Here is a 25,771-nt window from a genome sequence, read left to right as displayed (position 1 = left end):
ACTTTTAGATTAGAAGAATTAATGGGAAGAACTTTCTCAGAATCCCTGATTAAAATAAGGTTAATTTTAGTTAGATACCACAATAGCAAAAGGTTGCCACAAGAAAAAGTGCAAGAGCAGAAAAAGGAATATCACATTCAAAACACACAGAGAACAAACTTTACAATAGACAAAGTTTCTCTAGGAAGCTCCTCTTACTGTTCTCTATATTTTGCAAAACACATATTGTTCCTTGGGGTTATGCTGCATATTTTAACTTTATTGATAGAATTTTCCAGACATACCTCTGATATATATTAAAATAAAAAAAAAATAAGTACAACCTCTTTGAGCAGGTTTGAAAGAAGAAGAGAAAAGAAAAAAATGCAATACTTATTTTCCAAGGAATGCTAAGAAAGGGATTAAACATGATGAGGCACAAGTCCAGGCACCCCAAAACTCCAATATTTTCGTCTTTGCTCTCCCACCTTAGAAAAATAGAATCCATTTCCACTGTGTAATTTGGTTTTGCTAGTGAAATGCTGAAAGAATGCCAGATTAATGTGATTCTTGAATGATGTTCTTTCTGTATACTGGTCGTGAAGAAAATAATTTAAGAAAATATCTGCAGAAAACATTTTACATATGGTAATACAATAACAACCATATATTCTTCAGACAAGGAGGACCTGTGCAACATTTGCATTTCAAAGACTGTCATTCAAGAAAACTCTGATAATGTGCACAGCTCTATGAGTTTTATGCAAGTACAAATTAGCTTTTTATTAAGAAGAATCATAAGTGTTTTAAGGAGTTATTTTGTTAAATCCCTTATTAAATTCAGGAGAGGCTTTGTGAAAATGTAAGGTAGTTCAATACTGAACCCTAGCTCATAAAGCTGTGAATTAAGATCCAAACTTGATCATTCTAGAGAGCAATAGATCTTTTAAAATAATACTTAGCATTTATTACCTACACTAATTAAGCTTCAACATGCCTGTGAGGCAGGCAAGTAAAACCTCATTTTACAGACAGGAACATTTACAGCAGACAGAAAGGTTATGTACATTTTCACTGATTGGGAAGAAAAATCTCTGACCCATAGTTGAAATTCTTTGAGCAAATTGTAAGCACACATACACACTGTCAAGTTCTTCCTTCAACAACTTACAGAGTTTGCACTAAACATGGAACAAGGAAAAGTTAGACAAATACAGAAATGCATACATATTCTCAAACCAAAAAACACTCCAGACAAATAATATTAAAAATGGTTGACATCATCCTGTCCTACTTCACCAAGTTAAAGGAAAAACAAAGGTAGAAGGAAAATGGAGAGAAATATATAATTACTAACAATCATAACAATGCTGAATCCTGTCTAGATCCATTCAAGGACTTGAGAGTAATTTTTCTTATTAAAACCCTGTGATTGCCTGTCAAGGGTCAGAGACAGTAGAGAAGAGCTCACAGAAGCAACATTGGATTTTACTGAGTAGAAAAATATCCTTCAGGGAACTAGTTCGCTCTTTTCTGAAGCAAAACAGAAAGCATTTGTTGTTCTCTTGGACAGAAAGAACAATCTATTTGTGGTGTTTGTTCCCATCTGAAGCAGTGACTTGATTACTAAGTCTTTCCAAAGACAGCTGTAAGAAAAGCTGCTCCAGTTGTAAACTTCATTGGGATGTGCCCTGTCTGATGCACACATTGCTGCAGAAGTGATGGGCAGGTGAATGTGCCACTTTCAATGACAGATGGCCTCTGAGATGAAGGATCTGAAATGCACTCCATTGTGGCAATTTATGTAACACACCCACAGTGGTGCTGTGCCGGAAAGAAAAGATTGAAATGTTAGTATGACAACTCTGTTTAAACTCTTTTATGCACAACCAGATCTCCACTTGCATGCAAAGCTAAACATGGTTAACATTAAATTCTTCAGCGTATTTTGAAGACATTGTCTAGAAGGATTTCAAAAAGCAGTGTTTAATAAAACATGGGCATTTACCTCCAATTCTACCTGCAGCCCCTCCCATCTCCCAGAGACGTCAGTGTGGCAAAACAGTACTACAGAATTGGAAGCTAACAAACAAAAAACTCCATGAGGCATCTCAGGTCCTACATGTCCAAGAGTGTGCATCCAAATGTCCCAAAACAGTGCCCTGAAAATTGGTATTGCAGAAGCTGAGAAGTGCAGAGCCCTGACAAAATCTTGGGTCTTCACAGAATGAGAAAGACTCAGCCTGCAAAGAATCTGTAGACATTTTGTTGGTCTCCTCATCTAAAGTAAAGTGGTATTTGTGTCAATGTATTCACACATACTTAGCATATAGAAGCAAGAAGAAAATGTCTGAGACTTTTCTAAAGAAAATTGAATCTTTTAATAATCTACAATGCTTTCTTCTGTTAAAGATAGGGACTCGTTTATGCCACAATCATGAAATATGTCAAACAAAGTAAAGAGGTGAAATGGTGAAGTTTTATATAGACTAATAAAACTTGAAGAAGAGAGAGGCATTTACATGCTAATTTTGATCAGACAAAATCACAGAAAGCAAGTCTCATGCTAAAATATTCAGGTCACCTCCTTGGCCTGTTGTCGGTGCACACCTTGCATCTGTCTTAGATTTGTCAAGAAAGCAAAATGACCACAGAAGTGATTGTATAAACACAAAACTGAACTTGAAAGTTTACAATTCTAGCATGCTAAAAGACAAACTAACATATATAAGACCAAGATAACTTTATTTTTTGCATATGCTGGTTTGTTTAAATGACACCTGCTTCATTTCTTCATTTGGTGGAAGAACTTTCAAAGAAGACAGCAGTGTGCTGAGAACATTATCAAAGTCTTGAGCAAATTTGAATTAACTGGTCTGCCTAGGCAACGTGCATACATTTTGTAAATTAATCATCAAGTAGTTTGTTCATATCAACAGGTAGAGAGTTCTTCCATGGCTACAGAGAGGATGATTCCTTAATTTGGTCATAATTAATACAGAGTAACAGTGAGCAACACTGACCACATGAAGGACTGGAGGAATAGCATGACATAGAGCCCAGCCCCTGTCTGGGTCATACAAAGACAGTACTCCCTTGATACAAGGGATATTTCTTTCAGCCTAGGCTTTGAGATATTTCAAGGCTGGGATTTGAAACATGCTACAAGGGTAGCCTGAATCCGATAGATCCTGACTCTCAAATTGTTGCTTATGCCTCTAAACCAGTAGAGAGTCAAAATCCTCTCTCGACATTATTTGAAGGGAGCCTAAATGAGATTACTGCTCCTCTGTGCTCATACTTGTATATTCTGAAGATTAATGTCTCAGCTTTATATTACATTTGCATTCTATGTACTCATTCCATGGAAATAATGCATTAAGTAGTTAGCATATAATTTGGGTGCATATCAGCCAAGCGTGCATCCTACTCTCAACATTGGCTTCCCACATTAACATTATTGCTAGACACTGAAAAGATTAACTACGTAAGTGAAATATTCTCAGTAGTCTTAAAATGATCATAACAGATCTACACCATATCTTCAAATTGCTTTTCAAAGCCTGGTTTCTATTTTTATAATCAATTTCCTAACTAAACTACATTCGTCATTATGAAAACAAATCAAGTCATACACACATTTTTGTCTCCTTGTGACAGACATTGCTTGAGAAAGGAACAACTAGTTTCATCCTCCAGTAAACAGCTGGTATCCTTAGATAAGAAAATCTCTGCACATGGCCAGGCTTCCAATATTGTGAAAAAATGATGCACTAAAAAGAATAAGAAAACAGAAGTCCCAAGTGCTTACATGAGACAATGTAATTTATAACCAATATTCATAGCATAACAGAATTTTCACTTTTTTTTGTATTCTGTCACTAAACTGAAATTACAGCTTCCTTTGGCATCACTGGATTTGTTCCTGGGAAAATAAAAGACATCACAACAGGAAATATTTTTCCTTTAGTATGAGCAAATAAGAGAATGACTGAAGGAAAAACTTAAGCAATAATTAAGCTTTGATATGTGACAGTTCACCCTTCATGACTCAGTCATAAGATCTGCATGTTCTGAAAAGTCAGAGCCAAGTTCAATCCCACTACCAATTTAGCAAGTATCTCAGGGTAAAACTAGAGTGCTTGATTGTCATTTTAGCATAAATACTGTAAGAGTAATTCAAATTCCCTGCTTAGAAATCTTATCACTGTATTGAATAATTTTAAAGACATGCCTTCTATAAAATAATGACTCATTCAGATATCAAATTGGGCAAACATACGAAGGCAAATAAATAATAAAACTTGAATAGAGATAATTATCTTTCAAAGTCACATTCTGGCTGATTTATAGGAATGGAATATAAAAGGCCAAAGCAGCTTGCAGTGACCACACATATGCTTCTTTCAAAATAAATAAATGAGAAAAATATCACTTAGTGATGAAAGAGTAGAAAGTAGGAGATTTCTTTGTCAATATAACCCCTTCCCTCTTTTAGTACAGAGGAAAAGAGAGAGACACAGGATATATATTAAGTGAACTCCTTAAAAAAAAGTATTTTTCGTATCTTCGACCAAGGCGAAAGAAAAACTGAAAAGCATTCTACATATACTTAGCCTAGACTAGGCCATCACAAACCTTCCTAAATAAGGGACACAGTGCTATAATCTCTTTATTGGCTCCCCATTTTACTTCAGGATGCTAGTTAAAAAGAAATCACCAAAGAAGCTGTTGTCCCTTCTGTGCAGCGCACCATACTCTTGGCAAGCTAGGCAGGAACAAAAAAGCAAGCATGGTCCTCCTTCAATTAAGCACTCAGGGCAGACAAAGTGGCCTTCAACTTCCATAATTAAAGAAGAAAAAGGCAATTGGCTCACAGGCCATAAACTCTTGCTGAAAGAGTAGCTAAGATATGAAAGGAGCAGGAAGAACTAAAGACCCAGATAACAAAGCTCCTAAGTAGAAAAAAAAAAAGAAAAGGAACAAAAAGGAGGAACAAAGAAAAATCACGCATATAGAGAATTATCAACAAGGACATTTTAAACTCCTTTTTATTTTCTTTTTTTTGTTGTTGTTATTTTCCATTAAATTCAATTTATTTGAATTTTTCAGGAAGCATAATCATTTTTTAGAGATTATAGATAATTTTTTTGTTTAAAGTAAAAATTTAAGCTTTTGAACTGTTCATATAAACAATAATGAATTACACCTCTAATATGTTTGGTCAATGGTACTCAGGCATGGTTTTGGCTATACTTATGACTTATGTCATTCTGGAAGCGCTTTTTATTATTATATATAGAAGTATGATAGATGACAAAGCATAATAAATGGTGCATAATATGTTTTCCCACTCTTCAGGAAAAGGTCATTGTTCTCAGGGTCTGCTTGTGGGATAGAAACAGGGATCTGGGACTTTGAGTTTGACTATCAATAAAAATCTTACCACTAGAACTGTCCAGGAACATATACACACACACACAAGGAAGCAGGAAGAAGAGTAGGTTACTACTTCTCCTAATTCTGAAGAAAAAAAGGCACCAAACCATATTCTCCTTTTCTTTGGGTTACTTATGAAATAAGGTGTTGATTTCACATACTGTAAATCCCTAAAGGACCAGATGTTGCACTGACTGGGTGAAAAAAATCACAAGAATTCACAAGAAAAATAACATTTTTTTAGGTACCGTGAAAAAATGGAAAGAATGAGAAAGAAACTATGAGAAGTCATAGACTCATATTTGTTCTTTACCTATGCAGTAAGCAGAGATCTTTAAACAGAAGCTGCCTTTATGGGCTCCTTAGAATGATACACTAATAGGTTCATTTGGTCCAACACTTCAGCTGGAAAACACCTAAAGCTCACTGCTGCAAAAAGATTCAAAAGATTTTATCAGATGAAAAAGCCAGCACAAAGAAATTTATCCTGATCCAACCAGAAGCATCTGCTCACACTGTCTGCCAGTCTGTTCTGCAGACCCAGTAAAAATGTACAGCTGAAGAGACAGACTTAATTTCAAATGCATTAAATCATAGCCAGACTGCCATTTGGCATAATGAGAAAGACCTTCCCCACTCCTTTTCTGTTTATGTATAAAATGCATTTGTATTGCCTGTCATTATTTAGACTGACTGACCTTGAGGGTTTGTGGCTTTTTTGTTTTGTTTCTGTTCCTTTTTAATGTTTATGCTGGATAAAAAAAAAAATCAACACTGCACAGTGTGATGCAAGTGAAGACTTGGATAGGATGGGTTCTCTGGTTTGGTAGAATTGTGCATCACTATTTTACTGCTGCCCATGATGGGATGAACTGCTGGCTTAGGCTGCTCCTTTTCAACACATGTAAAAATAACAGGTTAATTTTTTTCAGTTAATGACACTTATATGTGCTGCTCATGAGCATTTTAACCCACACTCCCCACAGTATTCAATTCCCTGGAAGTATATGACTGCTGTGGCACTCCAGCTGGAAGGCTGAGCAACGCTTCTTTCAGAACATTTTTGAGAAACAGAAGCACATCACCTGTGAAGACCATCTTCTGTCTGGTATCTAACAGCAGCCAGTGCTACAGAAGTCAGATTGAGATGAACACAACACATCCACAGCACAGCTGAAACCAAAATTATAATTATTGCCTGCAAGGACACTGGATTATCATTCCTTAATGTTTAATGATGGTTATGAACAGTGATGGTCCCAGAAACCTCTTGTGTAGGAGAAAAGCTGCACAAGGTGAATTGGGGAGGTCTGCACAGAGAAGGTCCTATGTGTGCACACACAGGCCACAGCCAGGACTGGACACACATCTACGTTCTACAGAGATTTACAATCCTTGTTACAGCTCCTCAGCGTGCTCACAGCCAACAAAACTCTCATGCCACATCCGGTTGCGATGACTTGCCTGTGTTTTCAGAGCCCTCCTCTTCTGAAACGGAAAAACACTTTCAGAATTCTTAAGCACACCAGCCAAAACAAAGGAAGCAAAGTTGGAGCGAAGTGCTGTGTACCATGAAACCAGGAGACAGCTATGAGTAACTCAGTTTACAAGAGAGATGGAAACAAGCAACTGTTGCCAAAGACATGCAATTTGGTGTAGAGTAAAAAAGAACCAATGCAAGGGAATGTAAACAAAAGGAGTTTTAAGTGTCTGCCTGGAGTACTGAGGGTTCTTCTTTCACCTTACTCATAGTGTATGTGGTGGTGGATTGGGCAAGGCATGACTCTGAAAAGAATTTCTGAACTATATTGTATTACCTGCAAAATCTGTTGGGTAGAAAGCAGTCTGATTTGAGTTTAAAGTCCCTGGAGATATGCATTTAAATTCAAGCCAAAGGTTATTCCCATGGCTTTAAAGTCTTCTGTTGCTATATCTGAAAGGAGAAAGTTTTGACAACTGAAATTTAGATCTTTGAGGAAAGATTCACTTTGAGACTGTGAATAAATGTCTCTGAATATAACACCACAGGGGTCCTCCTCACAGACAGAAAGATACCCAAATAACAGTTCTAGATTTGATTTTTTCTAATATTCTTTCTGCTATCTTCCTATAAAAAGGAAAATTCACCATATTTAATTCATTTTTAGGAAATAAAACGGATCACCTTATTAATACTGAGATGAAGCGAAAGTTACCGTTCCATGCAATGAGCTGCAGGGACAAAAAGAGTCCTGAGGGCACTTTTTTTTAGCTGTTTGACCTTCAATTAGCCATTCTTTAATGAACATGTAGAATTAAATTGTTGTAATATATCCTCTTCTTTGACCAATATTAGTATTACTACATTGCTTCCTATTTGCTATTCCTTTCCAGTGGAAACAAAGGAGAAAAACACTTTTGTCTCCTTAAAACTCAACAAATGCAAGTCTCCTCATTATTAGCTACTCTTGGCATTCACATTCCATTAAGGAAGGAATTGAGATCTCTTAGTTATCCACTTTTCATATATTAAACAACTCAGCTTCCCAACTCCTACAGAAACAAAATGACAAAAGAAAGGTGAAATATTTAGGTTGCTATTGCAGTTCATAAACCTTAACACAGGAGGGGAAAATTTACAATTTCAGGGAGTAGCAGAAGTGTCAAATACTGGATGGGAGCTTATTTTCTTAAATCCAAGCAGGAGTTCTGGAGTTGCCATAGGTCTATTACAAGACTTTAGGGTATTAAAGCATTCTCAGATTTGACTTTTCTCCAGCTCAGTTTTCATTCAGTCCTATTTTCCCACACAAGGCATCACCTCCTCCTTTTTCCCCTGACAACAATAATCACTAAGATCAGAATTGTCATCAGATCTGCAAAGTTCAGACCCACATTTTCTTTTCTGATGATGGTAAATCTCACTGCGTAGGTTTCAGAAGTGGCCAATAAGAGACGAATGATACTTGGGATAATTTCCCACTGGTGCCAATTCCACGTGTCCTGGTTCCATTCTCTCACCATTTCTCAACAGGGAATGAAGAGACAGTAATTAAACTCTATTTACATTGATACATTCCTCTCTGGAGAGAAAGGTTATGACAGGCTGCAGGATGCCTTTGTGCTTCAGGCAGGGCTCTTTCTCCTGGCCCATCCTGGGCTTTAGCTGCTCACGGCTAGCTCCAGTAACACTGCTGGGAAAAGTGCTGCTGCCTCTGCCCCTCATACAGCTTAGAAGCTGGATTTAAGCTCCAGCCCATGGCCTGCTCCTGTGCTATGCTGTAGGCAGACCCACATCTTGCTGCTTCTTGCTTGGCCTCATCTCCATCAGCCCTGGTCTTGCAAAGCAGTTCCTGGCCCGGGTGAGGGACGGTCCCCATGAGCAGGGACGCAGCAGAGGGCAGCACACTCAATGCTGAGGGCTCTTCCTCGGTCCTCAGAAGTGCAGAAAAACCCCAAACTTTAAAAAGCCCTTCTACATGATCTCATTGCCGAGCTGGCGGTGGTCAGCACAGCTCATGAGCAGAAATATGCGGAGTGCAGTTGAACTACATGACAGCTTTAATTTCTAAATTTCAGTTCTATAATTTCTATTCAGTGTGTTGGCAAATAATAATTGTGGCTGATAACAAAATTGCTTGTGTGGGGGTGGGTAATGATATGTGAGCTGTGTGTGATGAAAGGAAGGAAGATAAGGCTGTGATGCAGACCTGAGAGAAGCACAGGATATCGAATGACTTAGCTGCTTCTTTCTTTTCTGTTTGCTCTTGCGTTGGAGGGATACACAGTCTAGCGCATCTCACTCATGCCTGATGACATTTTCTGGATGCATTGTTTTATATTTACATTTCAAAACATATACACAGTTAAAATAAAGGTTACATCAATATCATCCCCAATCAAGGCTCAGGAAATTAAAACCCACTTCTACTAATTGAACTGTACATCTGATCCTTTAATCATTGCTATTAGTACTGTTTAGCCATTGACAGTGTACAGAAGGCAGTGTATACCTTGCAAGGAAGGGAATTCCTTCCATGCAGAGCAAAACAAATGGTAATACAATAAGCTTTAGAAATCTACCGGGGGAAAAAATCTATTTGTATAAGAGGCTGAGCTAGTGTTACCCTGAGAACATTCATTTTTCCATTTCCTGACTTGAGTTTCAAAAAAATTTACTTTTAATATAAAAATGAACCCAAAAGTTAAGAGCTTTTTTTTGATTCTGTTTAGCTTCTAAGATGGAGACCAGGACTACCACAGATGAGACTGCTAATCTCCAGCTTCTGGTTCCAACAACACACAAACCCAAGTAGCTCTTCAGGTTTTTCTAATTAATTAAGATGGAGATTGCAACCAGAGGGATATCTGCCTTTTTATACCTCTATAAGACGTGAGAGTCAAATGTTGTGTTCTTTCCAAAAGAATTTGAAGGAGAAAAGGAGGAGACTTCTGTTCTTATTTTAGTTTCAGCTTCTACAGTACCACTAAAAGAAATAAGTGTTTTTAAAACAAGCTTAACTACCAGTTTCCAAGTTCCACCAGAATTATGCTCATTCATTACAAGACATTATCTATGAATCACTACAGTGCAGTCAATCTGGGGCAGGACAATGACTTAGTAAAAGGCAGCAGTGAAAGCCAGCCTATCTACCTATTTATATTGCATTTGTCATAATGGCATAAATTTTCTTTGGAACTATAATTTACTGTGAGTGATTCCCACTTCCTATAAAACATGAAAAGGAAGCATTAGAGGTTACATTTAATTTTTATGGGTTTTTTTTACCCAGTTCCCTAGTTAAACAGGTTAATAAAGTCAATACTATCTGCCTTGTCAGCCTGCTTATCACCCTCATTAATCACTTTCTGAACTGTTAGTTTTGCTGAAATTAAACTTTGGGGTGGAAAGGTTAAACACACAGTTTCCTCATGTGTTGTCAAAAGAGACTTCTGGTGACAGGGAGAGACCTCGAACACACACCCCTGCAGAGGGACAGGCTGTGGCCTGGATGTATGCACCGGAGAAGCCAACAAGGGAAAGAGCTCAGGCACAAAACCTGTGAAAAGTTTCAATCAATGTTTATGCCATTCCGAGGCTCCAAAGTAAAGTTAACCACAAGATAAATAAGTAGAAGAGATTTCATTAGTACCAGCAGAATGGGCACCAAGGAACTAATGGCTGTAATTACTTCACAGGGTGTATGAGAAGAGAAATGGTCTTCTTACACAAGAAATATGGTGTTTATCATATAGTGAAAAAAGGGAAATAAACGGTAAAATGGTGTTATTGTAAACAACTTTGTTTTCCTTTTGTTTCTGCTGGAAGGAAATAAATTCTGTCATACTGTTGATTTTTAACAGCATTTCATTAAACACTAAGAAAGGACATTGCCAGCCTATTCTCTCTCTCTTTCCAATATGTTTGCTAACAAAAGGGAAAATTTAAAAAGCAAAGACACTATTCTTACCCTTACAACTTACTAAAAGCCTTGTATGCATTGAATGGGGACTGCTGCTTGCGTTAGTATAGATGACTAAGGGGAATCCACAGCTGAATGAAAATAAAATTTTAAGAAATTGCTGCCAAGTATACAGCTAAGACTATTTTAAAAACATAAGAATCACATGTTCTACATAAGAATATATATATTTTTTTTATTTTTTTATTATTTTAGCCCCTTATCTTTCTTAATAATTGTGTTCATTTTTAAAAGAAATGCTGCTGCTTCAACACCCAGGTGGTAGCATGTGGACCACACATATTTTTAAGGTTATCAAGAGGCAATGAAACAGTCAAGGTTGTATTTCTTTTAAGCTTAAGTCATAACTAAACTTCTACTATATATCAAGAAATCTCATAGGCAGCAAATCAAACTTTCAAAGGAAGACCAATATTGTCTATTGAAAATAACAGACTTGGCAGAATTTATAGATGCACAAAACTGCAGAAAACAGAGGCTAGACATAAACTAAAAAACAACCTTACAAGAAATTATTTCTTATTTCATTTGATTAGACAGTTTTAAATGGTTCTGTGAAACACTACTTTGTTTAGCAGCTAATATTATTTATATTTTAAGTCACTGATAGAAATTTGGTTAATGTGGGATCCAAATAGAATCACCCAGCATTGTTTTGTGCTCAGATAGCAAGAGAATAAACGGAGCAGACAGGCTCCAGAGCAGACACTACGATTCCTTCAAGCTTATTAAACTTCTACAGTGACAAACACCCCTAAAGCACACAGCAGAGAGATCTTACCAAGCATCTCTTCTGAGATGTGCTATTGCTTTGTAAAACTGTGGGTGTTCTCCAGGAAGCTCCACACCAGGCTGCTCCTGCTGCTGCTGCCCACGTCCAGCTCCTGCCTAGGGCTCACACCAGCAGCTCCTCAGTTAGGCTCTGTTTGCTGTAAGGCAGGGTGTCCTTAATGTCACCAACCAAGTGATGCCCAGAGTGCTGCAGGTGAGTCACAGCCCAGATACATGCCACAAGCCCCTGAGAAAGGAGCTTTTGGGACTGCTGTTTGGGTCATAAAAATGAGAGTATAATCAGGAGGGATGAGGGCACAATGGGCCAGAAGCAGGTTGGTATGCAGTTCTTTGACAAGAAGAGCAAAGAGAATGAAGAGGGAAAACCCCTACAGAATATTTCTTGTTTCCTTGGGAGATTAACTATTTTTTTTCTTAAAATGTGTGCCTAAAAATTAAAATATTTATGTTTGCAGCAATCCTGCTGTTAAATATGAAATAAAATGCCGTTTCCTTCTTTCCACCTTCCCCTTTACTCTTTACTGGCTTGATCCACGAAGACTGATTTTCCCTCATATGAGACTGCCATGGTGCAGATCTTGTCTTCCCTGGGAAGACCAATGCCTCAACAGTGTTGCAGTTCAAAAGGTAATTAAAGGTACTGAGCAAAGCACCTCTGTGCCACAGCCCATCAAAACTCTACACCATCACTTAAAATTGTAGTACTTCAGTTTTTCATTACAAAATAAGCCAAAATGGCATATCTGTCCTAGTGGTCTAGAAAAACAAGGAGGCTGCCAGACCTGTCCCTTACTGTGACAGAGCCATGCTATGGACAGTCAAGGACAGATCTTCAAATGCCTGGGAACAGCCACAACTTCAAAGGCTGCTGGGATGACAGTACAGAGAAAGGGAAGAAAAGTCATCCCAAAATGTATCTAGCTTTAGACTTTGGAAGCAAAATCAAGACAATCTTCAAGACTGACTCACCCACAACAGAAGGATATAGTAGGAGTGCAATATGCTAACAAAGCATCCCTTTTATTTGTATGCAGATGCACAGAATTACAGGCATAAAGATGTTGGGATGTACCTGAAATAATATAATTTTTTTCCCTATAAAATATTTATGACTAATCTAATCTTACATTAAATGTTTCTTAATAATGACAAACATTTGAGGCATTATAATTGGTGAATTGCTAGAAAATGTCATGAAACTAAATGCTTAAAATGTAGAAATTACCTTTAAGTCATCTCATTTGAATGAAATTATAAAAAATTATGTTCTATTCATTATTTTATGTATGTTTCATTATAATAAAATGGTTTAGTTTATGTAACAAAAGGATCCTAATTAGATCTTTCTTAAATAGATACAAGTTTATCAGCGTATCCTGGGTAAACCATCCAACTAATGCAGCTTTTGCTGCTAATGCCGTGTTTTAATTCTTTCCAGTTGCTAGAGGAGTTATTTATACGCACAGCATGGAGGCTTATACTCATGGTTCTTTGACTGCACATGAAAATAAAGGACATTCAAGTAGAGAGAGAGGGTAGCAAATTAACAATTTTAAGTCTCAAACCAACCCACATTTTCAATAAAGAAGAAGACAAATAGATGAACACACCATGATAAATAAAACATGTGCTTTGACATCTCCTGGATTTAGTAGACAAATTGATTTATAGCTCTCAAGTAAGAGACAACAAGGAATACTTGCTTTTTGAAAACTGGCACACTACTAAGGAACCAGAATGTTTTTATTTAATTATGATAATTGTCTATTAACATTCTAATGCATGCTAAAACATTAGAAGCTCTTCCTTGCCTTTCTTTTCCCCTCATGACAGATAAATTCATCCAAATTCCCTTCCTTCCAGCTCCTTTCTGGCAACACAGATGAAGTTAAAGAAAATCAGTGAGAAAAAGAAGAGGAGGAGAATCATTTTGTTTTCAAGTGTCATTGCCTACGTTACAAATTCGCAAGTATCAAAATACATGAGGACAACTGACGAATTATATATGCGATTCACCAGCAATCAATCCTCACTCCCAGCCCAAAAAAATCTTTAGTTCTCTTTGAAAACACTAAATGCTAAACATATTTAACACCATAAGCACCACATCTTTCTGTCTTAACACTTTGGACTGATTTCTTAGGAAATCAGGCGTAATGAGATCATGTTTTTTTTCTAGGTACAGTGATTTTTTAACTTATTAGCCAATTATAATCAAACCTCAGAGTGGGATAGTGATCTCACAGTAATATTTGAGACAATTTGTGATATCAATAACTTATAGTGGTAAGGTCAGCACACTTTGGAATACCAACCAACATTTCCTCAAATGCACCTGCCTTTGAAATTCAACAGTAAGCCCTACCAAAAAAATCCTAAAGAAAAGGGGTTGTGTACTTTTATTTCCCCCTTATTCTTACTTATATTGAAAGACCTTTCTTGAATTTGTAACAGTAAAGAAAATGGTAAAATAATAGCTTTTCAACCAGAATTTTGAGGACAAAGTGTCACCTGGTTATGCTGGAATTTCCATTCACGTTTTAGCACATTATTATCACAGTTCATGATGTAAGTTTTATATTGCTCACTTACTCATGATATAAGTATTATATACATAAGACTGTGTTTTACATATATGAATATTTATATATACACATACATTTGCACATCAATATGTGCCAGTTGAAACATTTCATCTTTACTTAACTAAAAGATTTTCTGTTTGTACTGCAACATAACAGTTTAGCATTTCTAGAATCGATCAGATTTGTGAAACCACTTTGAAAGGAAGCTCTTCTTACAAGCAGTCACACGGAAAAGACAAAGTTTAATGGGTACAAGCTACTGCTGGGGAGATCCTTGTTGGTCACACAAGGAGAATTTTTCACAATAAGGACAATCAAGCATTGGAATGACTTCCCCAGAGAAGTGGTGATTTCCTCAGCACTGGACACTTTGGCTGGACATGGTGCTGGGCCATCGTGTTGAGACAGTGCTTTTGCTAAGAATGGTTGGACCAGGTGACCCTTGAGAACCCTTCCAACATGGTATTCTTTGACTCTGTGATTCAGAAAACGCTCTTCACTGAAAACGTGATTAGGAACTGAAACAAGCTCACCAGGGAAGTCATGGATCCAAGCCTGGAAGCGTTCAAGAGTGTTTGAACACTCTTACACATTAAGTTTAACTTTTATGTTGCCCCATGTGGAATGAGGAGTTGATTTTTGAGTCCCTTCCAGCTCAGGATAGTCCATGATCCTGTGATTCACTATGATGGCTTCCTGGACAAATGGCAATAAAAAACAATGTCAAATATATTTTCCTGGTGAAAACATAGGTTTGATACACGCAAAAAGCAGGAACTTGAAGAGTTCACAACACAAAGTATACACAAGGAAATGTAATGCACAGAAGTACACACAAGCCAAAGACCCAAATAAGGGGAGCAGTCCTATTCCTCATCACACCATGACTTGAAATTGTCACCAGTTCCAGAAGCAAGCTCTATATTCCACTTCAAGGAACAGTTGATATTTGTATTTTATTTGGATATAAAACAGCCCTCTCAAGCAATTCATTGACCACCCGTAGGGAACTGTCTTCTTGGCCTCTTGACATATTATAATCCCACTCTATGTCCTCTCTATTTAATTGTAGTCTATACAAAAAATGGACTCTCCCAGATATTACAGCATATGAAAATCTAGGAATATTTTCCACCAGTTTCAAGAAAAAGCAATAAAAAAAAATTGACACAATCTTAAGGACTGGGATCAGAATTATCTTACATGAGTAATATAATATGAAAATTTCTATAGATATTGAAAAGAAACATGACTAACTTTAGATTCAAGGCCCATTTTTGAAGATATATAGTTTGTTATAAAATGGATAAAGAATAATAGAGAACATGCTAAAATAGAAACATTTTCTCAGTGCATAATTTCCTCTTCAGCTTTCTCCTCCTCACAATTAGGTAGTGGAACATACTTAAATAATGATAGGAGGTATTATCACTTTAAGTATAAGGAGGTTATAATTTAGCAACACTACTACTCTGTTGAAAGTCAAGAAAATTAATTCATGATACACCTAAATAAAAGATCTCTGCTTATGAAAATAACATTAGCAAGCATACTACCCAAGAATGAATCCTGGGTAGAACATTTTAAACAGATTCCCAAGAGTAGCAGTGCTGGTTCAGTAAAAAAAAGAATAAATTCAGAACACTATAATATTAATTCTGTTAAAGCAAAATGAATAGATAGCATGAGTACATTCACCCTCCCTTGGACAATCCATTTCTTCACATGGACAAGTCTAAAGCACCTTGATCCCTCTGTCTCTTTTAATCACTTTTTCCTGGACAGAAAAATAGCAGAAGTAATGAACCAAAAAAAAAAATTACAGATCTCAAATTAAACAACAGAGACCTATTTAAAATTTAAAAAAAAGTTATCCATTTATCACTACAAATTTGACACTACTGTGCCAATATGAGCTAGAATTTCAAACCTTGTAGTCAATGAAGCATAAAATAGATTGTCAGAAATATTGTCTGAAATATGAATCCACTGAAGAAAAATGCTTGAAAATACCCAAGATAATTTAAGAGAATCAAAATTGGCTGAATACATCTCTAAGAAGTCTCTACCTCCCTTTCTCAATTCATAAATGATTTTCTCCTAGTTACTGTTTCATACAAGTAGTAAAAATAGGCTTCTGATTTCTACATTTGAAAACATTGTGCATTTCTGTGGTAAGCTAAATCACTTTTTATCTTTTAATTATTTATTCCGTTATAGAGACTAATAGCAAAATAATAAACTTTCCCCTACAATGAAGTAATCTTTTTGGAAAATTCAGGAGGCCCATGGTGTACTAACCACGATGTCTTATGAAGTAGAGCATTACCACAAAAGTTACAAATTAAGAGGCACATTGAAATTAATTTTTCCTAGCTTTAACTCTAACCAGAAATTAAAAAAAAAAAAACTTTAGGAAAAAATCATACATGCTATATGCCAGTTGAGAACAATCATCCCTCAACAAATATCTGAATTTATCCTACTGCCCCACATTAAATCTCCTTAAGGATAAAGATGGCTACAGTAAGCTGCAGTGGTTCTCTCACCAGGCTGAGATACCCTCCCTAGGAATCCTTCCAGGGCACCTGGACTAAACCAGGCTGATGAAAAGCTGTGCACCCCTCTCAGCTCACACTTTGGCCAAGGTGGCTTTGACACTGCTGACACTGTTCTGCTGGGCCACTCCTCTGTTTTGATCATCCTTTTCCCATTTAATGAGAATGCTATAGAACTAAACTAGTCCAATCCTAAAAGAAGAGCAATTATGTTAAGAAGGTAGATGATAACAAATATCCCTTCATATATTCCCTAGTAAAAACAACAATTAAAGAGTATTTAGCAAGCTTTGAGTATTTCCTTATCCTTAGAGTTCAATAAAAATGATCACAAACTAATCTGTGATATTCTAAATAATGGGGGGGACAGGATTCTGTATATTCTAACTATATTTTTCCCTTGTAAGAATAAAGAGAAAGGAATAGATAATGAAAAAGAAATATTGAAATTTGTCTGGGATTATTTATAAATGAGCCAAAATTAACAAGGAATGAAAGAGCAGCTGCACTCATATTGGAAAAAAAATAAATACAGTCATCTCAGAATACCCAACTGTGGCTTCATTCAAAAAACTGACAGTGTCCAACACAGAATTCCTGAATTTGTAAACAACCTCTCACCCTTATTTTGGCCAATGGACAACAGGGGCTGGTGAGGGAGGAATTCAAACAGACTGCAAAGAAATAAGACTCACTACCTCTGAAAGATGGTAAGAATTCAGAGTTAAAACAACCCTGCTTCTTGATATCAGTATGTAGAGAGATGCATTATTTGCAGCTGGAATTGGTGAATGTCTGACCACTGACAGAAAAAGAGCTGATGGCACAGTAAAATAAAGGGAATGACATAACTGCCCTTTCACTGCGCAGAAGGCACTCCAATGCTCCAGGTGGCTTTTTGACATTTTTCCCTCCATCTCTCCCACTACATTTAGTTGCTGTAATCAAACAACACTTTGGTCCAAAACATTTTCCAGATATGGAATCAGAAAAGGATGATTTTGGGCTTTTGTTCCCTCACTGACCCTATCTGTCAAAGTTTGGAATATTTTTGCAATATTTGCAGTGATTTAGAGGTAGGGCTTTAAGAACTACAATTAACCTTGATTTGAAAATCTGAGAGGCAAGCTAGGAATGAGTATCCCACTGCAGCTTTCAGCCCACATTCAGAGGCAAAGACATCCAATAATTCTCAGCAGTAAGCCCCAGGACTGTAAATATAATGGCAATCTGAAATCTTCATGAGTTTCCATTTAGTATTCTTACATCGTAAGTAAGAACACGATATTTACCAGTGATTGATATCCGAGGAACATAATCTGTCTTACACGAGGTTATTTATTTATGAAGAGTCCTGCAGCTGTGCCTGGAGACAGAGTGGCTGCTCTGTGAAATGGAATGGATGTGTATATATATATATGCCCTGTATTTGGTGTTTTATCTTAAATTCCTTGGGTGGTGCATCTTCATACAATCTTATGGCAATGGCTTAATGATCTTAGTGCAGCCAAGAGCTCCTGTCTTGTCCTTCTAGTTCAGATTCCTTCGTGGATGGGATTCTTCTCACACATAAAAACTGGCAATATTTTAAACGTGTCTTCTCGGTTTGCCATATCTGCAAACAAATCAAGCAGTGAACTCAGGAGCACCACACATGAACAGGCTTACAGTCAACTCTTACTCTTTTGCTTGAACAAAAGACAAAAGCATATTTGCAGTAAAGTTCAAGTTTCATTATTCCTATGAAAGGAAAGTGAGGGAAGGTAATGTATGGGTACCTGTGGCTAACAGCATTTCAAAGTTATAAGCTGCTTAGAGGGCAATTGGGTCTATTCTGAATATTAAAAGCATGTTATTTAAAATGTTATGACCTTTAGATTAAGGGATAAATCCTCAGTAAATTCCTAAGTAAACTGCACTTGTGACAAGGATTCATCTTCAGTTTTTCATTCCTTTGATGAAATCACCTAACACAGAACTCCTACACAACCTTACTCAACATATTAAAGGACAATATCCAAAGTTCAGAAAGTCACAAATCTGAAAGTCAGGTAAATCCTTTGTTTTTGCATCACAGTTATTCCTGTGAGAATCATAGAAATAATTAAAATAAATAAATAAATAGAAGGTTTTATCTTGAAACACCTCAGACTTCAGAAACATGCCAGTCTACCTGAACTCACATTAATATATTTAGCACCTATGAGATTACCATCAAGCTCCTTCAAGGCATGCTGCTGTATGGGGTATCTTTATATGCACATCTTCAGGCAAGGACTTGATCTCCCTGTGATTGATAGAGGCACTTGCCACAACAGAATCTTAATCAAGACACAGATCCTCTGGAGAAATAAGAACACATAATAATGACGGTAGTTCTTTAATATCCAACTAAGCAAGAATCATCTCTGCTTTCTTGAACTAAACATTTTTTTCCCCTGTCATTTACATGCATGAAGTGTTGGGGCTAACTGGTATCCCTATGAGCACACTCTGGTCTTCTGCAGAATACCAGACAGAACTAAAAGCAGTGTGGTGAAATAGCATACACATTAGTAAGTCTGGGGTTTTTCATACAAATACTTTTTCAGCAGAATGGTTTGCCTACAGAGCAGAAGGGAGAAGCTTGAAAAAGCAAAAGATTATTTTATCATTTCAAAAAATCAAGAGCCCAAGCATTTCAGACCATAACTGTATGTGCTTCCTGAAAACAGATACATCTATGAATTCTGGGGGGACAAGGGACTATAAGAACCAAAAAAAGATTTTTATGATTGGATGTATATCAAATGTGTTGCTTTAGGCCAGTGGGGAATGGTGGATGAAAAGGTAATGGAGAAAGGCTAGGTAAGGGGCTGGATTTGGGATAACAATCCTATCAAATACTTGTTGTCCCCCTTCTCCTATGAACTCCCTAAGACATCAACATTCCCTGTTATCCCCTGCAAAATGCAGATAAGACACAATGTTTGATGCAGATAAATTCCAGATCTTTCAAAATAAAAATGCAACTAAAATGATAAATATTAGATGGAAGGAATGTACCTACGATAAACAATTCTGTTGATGAAATGCAATTAGTAATCTTATTAGTCGATTCTGGAAAAACATGTTTGTTCAGAGCCTGCAATAAACAACCAAATGTTCCTTCATCAGAAAGTGCAAATCAGCCAACTTAGTTAAGAACTATTCTAAGAACACTTAATAGCATCCAGGTTCAGTGACTGATTTTCTATTTTAAGCAGGAAGAGAGGTACAGCACAAACAATCTGGAGGATAAAAGCCTGACAGCAAAATCTCCACACATACCAAAGAAAATAACGTGCCTATGACAGCTACAACAGCAGCAATTTTCAGCTTCTTACACTGCTCATGAAACGCACTTTGCAGTCATCCCTCTTGCATAAATCTGTACGTTATAATTTTGCGTTCCAATGGATTGGTTTGTGTGCTCCGTATCTGCAAATGAGCCAGATAATAGGAGTGAGAGAAGTGATTTGTGCTATCAATGACATCAGGAGTTTTGCAGCTGTAGTTATTAACAGATTTTTTTTTATCCAGCAGCATTGACTAAAATCAATCACTCTGATAACCAGGCATGGCATGAGCTGTCCGCCCTGTCATTTCAATCTGATTAATCACACATACACAGACCTTAACCTTAAAGGAGCAATTGTTCACATTTAATCACAAAGATACATTCAAGCATACCATCATAGATTACTAAATTTAAGTGCAATTTATGTCTTATAGTTTGGCAAATACGTTTATGATAATATGGTTTTGGCATATAGATGTATTGTTTCATTCATTTTACAAACATTAAAATCTAATCTAATGTGTTGCACTTTGAATCATTTATCACATCAGATTTGCAGCTTTTGAAGCTTCCATTATACACATATCCTTATCTGCAGATTTATCCTAATAACCCAGGTACAAATAAGTTATTAGTTATTATGCCTTCTTCACACTGTGCTTGCTTGACAGTAGGCACCTTCTTCATCATGGATGAAATGACTTTATTTTACCTAAACATCCTACATTCTATTAATTGGCCATTCTTTTGTTTCAATTTTCCTTTTTAACCTCAGAACAAGGCACAGCTCTTCCATTAAGAGTTATGCAAGACCTTCAGTCTCTTTTGGGTTTGGGAGTGTATATATATATATATATATGTTTTTATTTGTTTTTTTCTCTTGAAAAGGAAAGGCATACAAGAGAGCCCTTACACAATTATAACATTCTCCAAGTAAAAGCAGGCCACTCTGTGAAAACACAGTTATGCCAAAAAAACAGATTGAATTTGAGATCTGTTAAACCACTAACATATTTGACTCTTCCAGAAGAACCCTATATTCCAGATACTTATTGATTAGGCCTCAGCCCACAAAAGCATTCAAGTATCCAGGGTCCACTGCCATTAAGGAATGTCAGTGGGCATAGGTTTCACTTTCAGTCCAGAAATATAAGAGTATGCTGAAAAATTGAGTATAAGCCTAAATTTTGTGCTGATAAAATTGCACAAAGCCATATTCTTTGGCTCTGTTGCTGAAGTCATATGCAGCAGACAGGTTATTACTTGCTACGCATATTAATTAGGTGACTCCTTCAGCTTTTAGCTTCTTCAAAAGTATTAATTCACCAACATTTCAGAATCGGGTGTATTTTATGAAGAGCCAGATCCATATGTTATGAATTAGTTTTTATTCACAGTTTCTAAACTAGCTAATACTTACATTTTAAAATACTTTTTCAAAGACTACTGTACTTAGATCTATATATTAATTGACTGAATATCATTTCTATGTTTTAAATTTAAGCAAATAATTTTTAAAATATTTTAAATCAAATAAGGCAAAAAACCTTTTTGTTAAAAATATAACATGATGAATATAAAGTGAAGCTTCCTTTCGTTTGTAGCACACTGTGCAGGAAGCCCCCAACAGCAGGCTCCTGCTCTGACTGCCCCCCAACTGTATGCTCAGGAAATGACAAGTTGAATAGGTTGACAAGCAGCTAACCTCCTGAAGGAGGAGAGAAAGCATTCTTCTGCCAAAGAATTTTAAAAGAAAAACCAAAGTCTTGGAGGCAACCAGAGAATTGCTTTGGCTTAAATAAATGGCAGAGACACAGATTCAAGAACAGACTACAAGTAATTACTCAAAACTGCACAGTGCATTTATTTCCTCAGTCCAAAACTGGTGTGCAGAAGGATGCTGCTTTCCACCACGTCATGCAACAACAGTATATACATTATGAAGCCCCCAGAGGTTCAATTGTCATTCTGTAATTCAATCAACAGGAGCCAGGCAGAACATAACTGGGGTATAATCACCACCAGAAGCTTTGAAGTGTGTGCCCCTTATAGAGAAAAGGGTGACTTAAAAACATTCCTCCCCATCACATCCAAGAGTATTTTCCAGAGAAGGAACACAGGCAATGAACCACACAGCAACCCATATTTCATGCAGAGTGTTTTACAGGGATGCACTATAGCAAGTGATTTTTGGATCTTTCCTAGGCTTTGGAAAAAGATTAATGTAATTATTTTTGAACAAATATCCTTATTCAAATTGGAAATCTAGAAAAATGCAACTGCAGATTAGAGCATTAGTCCATCTAGTACACAGTCTCTCTCCATAGCTGCTACCACAAGGAATATGCAAAATGCCTGTCAGTAATAAATGAGAATTATTTTAATTATTATTATACAAGTCACAGGTTGTGTCCACACAATTGTCTTCAATAGCTATTCATTAGTCAGTTCTCTCTTGTTCTTCCAGTCTCTTTTTAAATCAGTTTAGATCAAGACCATCCAAAACTACTAGAGGTGCATTCTGCAGTTTAAATTCTTTAGTAGAGGAAAACAAAATGGTTAAGGGTTTTATTCTCCCCCTGCCTAAGGCTGCCAGCTCACAATTCCATGCTTATCCCCTCTGCAGCAATAATCTTTGTATTCACCTCTACCAGAGTTCCCATGTATGCACCCCTCCTGTTCTTAAAAGTTCCAGTCTGCTCAGCCTGCCCTTGTAGACAAAGTCATTTTAGCACACTTCATTTTTTTTCTGAAGACCGTTTGGTAAAGAGTTTGACAAATACTCCAAAGTTCAAAGTAAATTAGATTTAAAAGTCAAAGACCTGTTAACTATTTCCTACTATACCACATTCAATTTTTTTTTAGTAGTATGCCACAGAAGCCTTCTGGCTCACCTTCCTGTTTTACTGAATAATCTGTTGTTAATAAAAAAATGTTAACCATAAGTACCAAATTCATTTATTTGATTATAAGAAATTTCAGTGTTTTTTGCTTTTCCCTTTTAAAAAGGTTTTTAACGCTCAGGTTTTTCTGTATTCTCTCCAACATTTTTGTATTGTTGATACAATATTGCGTTGAGCATTTTAAATGCAATTCCTGTTGCTGATGTAGAAAGGCATATTAACAGCTTTTCACTTATTTATTCTCATTCCTCATGTCTTATACTCTATATATAACTTTTTACCCTATAATTAGAGAACTGACTTGCTGTGACTGATGAAAAAAATGAAACAATACAGGACATGATATCTTTCCCTCTGCCTGCTTGAGACCTCACAGTTGGTCAGGAGTCTCTTCAGTTCATCCTAAGATGTCCATCTGCAAAAATAATTAAGTAAATAAATAAACACATAGTGTAGAGTAAAAATGATTGGCTAATTCTTCTCACAACACAAACAAAAAGCAATTTTTGGATGTGTTAATGCATTTTCAGCCTCTTGAAAAGAAATTCTTGCTTTTACCATACAAATTTAGTTCAAAGAGTTGAATTCCACAAGACATCACAAAAGCCATGCATTGCGCTGGGACTCTCCTTTTCTTCCCAGACCATCATAAGTATCTTTCAAGAGAGGACCCAAGTAGGTGCCCATCAACAGAGTAGGGAGAATTTCTCCCAACTAACAGATTACTTTATTGTCATATACTCTTCCAAATGTGCCTGTAGTCAGAGTTTTATCTTATCTGTAACTGTCATATTTATTTTTAACTCATTTCCTAAATGGAAGTACATTTAGGAAATAAAGCTGTTGAGAACTGAATATGATACATTAATATGGAGTAAGCCATTAATTGAGGAATACTAAATACTGTATATTGCTACATCCTATTCCAGTCTAATGCAAATCACACAGACAACACGCATTCCTAAGAGTGTAAAAATGTTTTTTTCCTATTTAACATGTATCAGGAAGACAATATTGTATCCATCTTCTAAAAAAATCCTAGGGGAAGAGTTGTCTAATTTTTTTTTTTTTTCAAATACACTGATTTTCTCTAGAGTCTGTTAAAGATTTGTCACAAGAAAAACAATAAAGAAAGGAAGAAGATGCACTGAACTCTCTCATCATGCCCTCACACGCTAAGCCCCTAGACACAAAGACATTAGAAAGGAAAGATCTTACTGATTGAATACAATGACTAGATGGAGAAAAAAATGAATTATTATTATTATTATTATATAAATAATTATATAATTATATAAAAATGAATAGAATAGAAAAATGCTCTCAGAATCTGTAAAATATATTGGTTGGGGGGCAGGGAAGGGGAGGGGGAAAAAACATATCCAAAACAGTATTTTAAAATAAGGTCACTAAGACACTTTTTGTGCAAATTGTACCATTAATTGATGTCAATATAGACTAAGAAAATCCTTACTAATAATGAAGTAAAAAATACTTTTAAAATTGCATGCTATGTTCTGTTTTGAACTGTCAATGGGGAGATAGGTCTGAAGGAGCATGTATAAACTTTTCATTTTTTCTTTCTTTTTAATACATTTGTAATTATGACATTACCTAAATGCAACTTCATTAACACAACTGAAATCAAGATATTGGTATATATCAAGAGCTGAGAAGGCCATTCCTTTTAGTCACATAGCAGTGAAATGGTCATAATTGACATTTTTGTCACGTTGCTGTGTTAAGTCCTGGCTTGTGCTGCATAAATGCACAGAAATTCAGCTGCATTGCACTCCTCTTTTTACCCTACCTGCCATTTTACTTTTTGCTCTCTGTCTTTTCCTTCCAGTCCTTCATCATATGTGAGAATTATATCTTTTTTCCTCTGCTTGTTGACAGGGCAAAAGAGGCTAAAATGTCTGCACACTACCCAGTCCTGAACAAAAATCAGCAAAACGGCAATCAACATCTAGATAAGGTCCTCGAATTTCATTCTGAATATGAGGAGGATAATTTAAATCACACCACCACTAATGCTGAAGTTAAAAACAAGCAACATACATGCTTCAAAAAAAATAAAATTCTGAACCCAAAAAAGCCAAGGATTTTGTATGAAATAACAGGATCAGAGGTGATTTATGCTTTGCACCTAATTCTAATTTTTATAGAATAGATTGAAGACAGGACACATCAACCATATTAACATTCAAGCCTATCCCTTTAAGTATCATGCAGTCACTAATCAGAGCTAAAGGGGACAGAGCTTTTCTCACAGTTTTCATTCTCATTTTTGAATGACTTAATTTTCTACTATTTTATATTCAAAACACTTTTCTTTATCTGGCTTGTAACCCCTACAGTTCAAGTAGTTAAACAAACAGCACCTAATTTGAAATTCTGCAAAATTAATTTCAATAGGGAAGCTGATAAAAAAGAGAAAGGTTTTAGTATTTTATAGGTATTACTAAAACTTGTCCCTCCAGAATTAAATCTTCACAGCAGTCACTTCATAAACAAGATTTGGGGTTTTTGAGGTGTTACTTACATATGCAGGAGAACATAAATCACAAAATACTTTGTTGTGCTATTGACATATAAGCATGTCTTAAAAGAACCTAAACTAAGAGTTATTGAAAAGCAGAGATTTCATCAGAGAATTACAGAGCAGTTATGGTACCTGAGGCCAAATGGTGCTCCTGTCCCCACAACAGTCACACATGGGTTCTGTGGTGGC

The 25,771-nt window shown here is 36.3% G+C and overlaps 1 long non-coding RNA gene across 1 annotated transcript; it reads right to left on the bottom strand.

Moving 5' to 3' along the window:
* Window positions 1–921: 921 nt before the first annotated feature.
* LOC107204144 lies at window positions 922–10,895 on the bottom strand. Its single transcript, XR_004497681.1, has 3 exons — window positions 5,732–10,895; window positions 3,619–3,752; window positions 922–1,803 (listed from the first exon to the last, which is right to left on the bottom strand). It is a non-coding gene; the product is annotated as an uncharacterized LOC107204144 (long non-coding RNA).
* Between the last annotated feature and the right edge of the window lie 14,876 nt (window positions 10,896–25,771).

The sequence above is a fragment of the Parus major genome, chromosome 1A (genome assembly GCF_001522545.3).
Source record: "Parus major isolate Abel chromosome 1A, Parus_major1.1, whole genome shotgun sequence".
Classification (NCBI taxonomy): Eukaryota; Metazoa; Chordata; class Aves; order Passeriformes; family Paridae; genus Parus; species Parus major.
The sequence above is the reverse complement of the archived record's forward strand: the minus strand, read 5'-3'. Positions and strand labels throughout refer to the sequence as shown.